Here is a 4,768-nt window from a genome sequence, read left to right on the forward strand (position 1 = left end):
CTGAACAGAGGGAGAGTGAATTCGTCAGGGGGAAATTGGCTCAGGGGGAAAGAAAGGGAGTTTTTCCGCGTTCATTTCTTTTCCAAAATATAGACATCGGTTCTAAATAAAGTGATGTCTATTAACAACATAGACATCACATTTTCGCTGGATGATGTTTATAACAGTTTAGACATCGGTGACATTCGACCGATTTCTAACATATGATGTTTATTCACATTTTTCTTGTAGTGCATTTTGTTATGTTATGTATATTATAACATGTGTCGCCCTACCAAAGCGTAACAAAAAATGGGCAATAATTATGAATAATTTTTTTTAATTATAGTTCATATTTTTCTTAAATAATTTTCCTATTAAATTTTTTAAGAATTTTTTAGGGCCACTGCGCAGCGCGAAGGGCGGAGCCAGGAATTTTTTTTCATATGGGCTATGAGACATACAACTAGACCTAAAAATAAGATAGAAGACAGTTTACTAATGTGTTGCAGTAGCACCAACAAAATAGCACAAGAGGAACTTAAAATTGGGCTAAAATTCACCTGGGCTGATTCGAATTATATGAGTTGGATCATAGAAAAAATTTGAATATTTTTTTTTCACCTGGGCTATAGCCCACCACAGCCTTTGTTGTGGCTCCGCCCCTGCGCAGCGCGGCTTTGTCGACTAGTTTCTATATAAGAGAGTTCTCTCTTTAAGAAAGGCCTCTATATATATTAAAAAAAAATAATTGATCCAAAACTTAGAAAGTTATTATAAAAAAGGAAAACCGTTGTGTAGTTAAAATAAATTTATAGATCCAAAACTCAGGAGGTTTTTATAAAAAAGGAAAAACATTGTGTAGTATATGGCTATACATGTCTCTCGGGTCTCTTATCAAAGAGAGAGGTTATTGAAAAGCCGTTGCAAAGGAAAAACCCAGGAGACCAACACTTCATCTACCGGAGGAAAATAGGTATGTAACTTTCATGTATCTCTTTATACTCTACATCACAAATTTGTATATAGCTAGATATATATATATAGCTTTTCTTAGATTGTTTAATTCTACGTATAGTGGCCACATCAGTTAATTATAAATAAATTAAAGTTTACCAGAAATCAAACCCTAGAAGTAAACATAATTTGCTTTTCAATATTTATGTAGATGGCGGTTACGTCAGCGATCTATTCTGCTGCAAGAAAATTCGAGTTGTTAGACCCGGCCAAGATTGTTCATTATAAAGCTTTACATAAAGAAGTGGGTAAATTCTTCAACCCGGGTAACGTGGAGCGATTGCAAAGGGTTTTAGCAAAAGCTGAGGAGAATTATAATGATGATCCATCAATAAATTCAGGGTTGTGATTGCTTTGTATTGTTATAGAAAGGGATTTAGATTACATAGAATCCGTGACCAGTCGCATATCAGCTTTTAAGAAGTTGCTTTCAGGATTATGCACCCCGTTGCTGAATACAGGTTTGATGATGTTTCATTTAATATCGTGTGTATGCGGTTTTTGTTTATGGCCATTCGAGCGAGAAGTTTACTGCTATCCTTGGGAAGAATGATTGCTGCTACAGCTGCTACTGCTACTGATTTTTATTTAGATATGCTTTCTTAATGGATGTTCGCTCCCACTGTTATTTAAATTAATTTCCTATATCCTTGTTTGAATGATCCTGGCTACTGCTTTTTTATTTAAATTCTTTTCTTTCTGCTATTCTATACTATTTGTCATTATGGGTTTTTGTTTTACTATTGAGCTATGCATCTCATATATATATACATCTCCACCATATATAATAGCTGTTAAGTGTCAAAGCTGCCTTCGTGTGGCTTGACACTGAAGGAGAGCATTGGGATGTTGTGTTAAACTTTCCTTTTGCGCAAAATCTTATATAGTGTTGCATTGTCTATGAGGAGGTTGTGCCCCTAATCTTGCCGCTAGGCTAGTATGCTAGGATTGTCGTTTTTATTTTGCTAAATATTAGGGTGAGAACTGTAAGCACCATTCTAAAAATCGGTCTAGCCGGCCGCCTAGGCGTTAGGCGGTGGTAAAACGCCCCGACTCGGATCTCAGCGGTGATTTAGGCGTTTTTTCAAAAAATCGGGTCAAAATCGGGATTAGGCTGGCTAGGCGGTCAAAAATCGGTCCTAGGCGGTCTAGGCGGAAAATAATTAAAAAAATATTTTTTTTTCATTTTTATAATTTTATTTAATTTATTTCATAATTTCACACAATATCATGTCAATTTCTAATATAAAGTATTGGTAAGAAGTAACAAGTAATCTAATATATTTATTTTCTCACTTAAAATATAAAAATAACATATTATAATAATTTAAAAGTGTGAATTAAAATATATTTAATATTATAAATTCAATAATTAGTACATAACGCATGTCAAATGTGTAGATATTGTTTAATACCATTCTAATTCTAATTTCTTTTTTGAAGAAGGTGAGGTACGTAGTTGATGAAGGTATTAATTTGAATCGTAACAGCAAAGGGCATATATTATCTCTGCCAGCAAGATGTGACGTCAGTTACCACAAACACGATGTCACTCTTCTTCATAAATACAGTTAAATCTCGATTAATTAATAATCGATAAAGTAATAATCTCGTTAAAATAATATTTTTTCCCGGTCCCAACATAATGGATACAGTGTATTTTTGCTACCGATAAAATAATACACTTGCTAAAGTGTTAAATATATGATCCTATTGGGTTTTCATCTAATATCTTAAGGTTTTAGATGAGCTGGTTACTCAACATGGTATCAGAGTTCAGGCTGGCGGGAGAACTAAGGTTCGATTCCTAGCCATCCCAGTATTCTCACAATTTATTATGGACACCCAAAAATGGGTGCCGGTGTTCCACTCTTCGAGCCCAAATACTATCATATATTTAACATAAAGTAATATTTTTTTTATTCCAACCCTATTACTTTAAAAAGGTTTATTCCGTGAACGTAGCATATATAAATGTCGCTATAACTGCAGCAACAACTATACACTGTGCTGCTGTTTTCTCCATCCAACTTTCTCCTTCTTCCATTAATTTAGCATGCTCATCAGAGAACAATTCTTTTCGGGACTTCCCCCTTTACTGTTTACCTTTCTTCTATCAATAGAATTCACCCTAATTTTCACTTCCTATCGATAAATTTAGTTATCTTATCATTGGGTAGCTAGTAAATATAACAATGTCATATATAATTGCATCATGTCTAACAAGGATGACAATTAGATAAGCATATTACCATGAAATCTATAAAATGATATATCCGAAAACTAAGTTATAGGTACCTCAAACCACAGTACTTCTCTCTGCATTTGAAGAGCTGCCCCGCACACGATATTAAGTCGGCCTTAATTTCACTACAAGAAATCGGGCCATTTACGACGGTTTTTTTGACTGAAATCGTCGTAATTGAGGCATTTACGACGGAAAAAATTCGTCGTTTTTGCTCGAGTAGTAAGTTCAGTTTTTCGTCACAACATAAAATTGCGTCGGAAGTTAGGAAATAGGGGCCCACATTCTCAATAAAACAATAAAATAATGAATCTACTTACGACGAAATATTCCGTCGTATGTTATCAACATACGATAACATACGACGAAAAATAATGTCATATGTTAGTTACTTACGACAGAGTAATCGTCAGATGTTTTCTGGTTTTATGGCAGCTAAATGTAGAATATATATTGTTTCCATTCTTGTCTGTAGCCCCAACTTCTTTAAGTTTATTTTAATTTGTTAAGTTTATTTTAATCAATTTAATAAACCTTTCTTTTAAACATTAAATGTGTTGTGTTGTGACGTCGTTATTATCAGGTTGATGAAAAAGAAATAAATGAGAAATCAAAAAGATCGTCTTATTCAAAACCCCAATTATGACATCACTCCACTCCCACTTCACACCTCGGAATGCAACTTTCCGTTCTTATAGAGAGAACGGCGCTTTCACATCTTCTTAACCCGAAATGGCTGGGGAGAGGAAAGGTTCCTTTTTTTAGGGTAATCCCAGGAACAGATCCAGTGGAGACGGGGTGGGGCCTGTAGCTCAAAGGATTAGAGCACGTGGCTACGAACCACGGTGTCAGGGGTTCGAATCCCTCCTCGCCCACAACCGGCCCAAAAAGGAAGTGCCTTCCCCCCGGGGTAGGAAAATCATGGTCGGGATAATGGAACTTGGGTGTGGGTCTTTTGTCGAAATGGTATGGCCAATTTTAATATCCAACAATAAAATTATCTAATCGAGTTTAAGGCATCATTCATATTCAGGTATAAAAATTAGAGATTAGATAAAATCTTCTGGGATTAATGTTTTTTTTGAAACTAGGGAATTTTCATTAACTCGGAAAATCAGAGGATAAAATCTCCAACAACAAGTCTGGAGGAAATATGAAATGATTGTAGCTATTCAACAAACATGGGGCTCTTGCCAATAAATGGGCAGCCTTGTTTGCTTGCTTCTTTACAAAATGAACAGATAGATCACCTCGATCTTTAAGCCTCTCCTTACACTCATCGATTATATGACCAACTTCGACTTGATACGAGTCCTTACTGTTAAGAGCATGCACCACTAACTGAGAATCTGTTTCAATAACAACATGATGTAGGCCTGTACTAAGAACCCAGTTGATTGCCTCATACACCCCGAGAGTCTCAGCCTCCATAACTGACCTTTCCCCTGCAAACCTCATGTTCTTGCCCACTATGAAATGCCCATTAGCATCGCGAACTACTAGACCTAGAGAGAACATAAATTCCCC

General features: G+C 35.6%; 1 long non-coding RNA gene across 1 annotated transcript; it reads left to right on the forward strand.

Annotated features, from left to right (window-relative positions):
• Positions 1–764: 764 nt before the first annotated feature.
• Positions 765–1,733, forward strand: LOC141706370 (uncharacterized). The gene is made up of 2 exons (XR_012568790.1): positions 765–955; positions 1,148–1,733. It is a non-coding gene; the product is annotated as an uncharacterized LOC141706370 (long non-coding RNA).
• Positions 1,734–4,768: the final 3,035 nt, after the last annotated feature.

This window comes from Apium graveolens, chromosome 2, assembly GCF_009905375.1.
Source record: "Apium graveolens cultivar Ventura chromosome 2, ASM990537v1, whole genome shotgun sequence".
In the NCBI taxonomy this organism is placed as follows: domain Eukaryota; kingdom Viridiplantae; phylum Streptophyta; class Magnoliopsida; order Apiales; family Apiaceae; genus Apium; species Apium graveolens.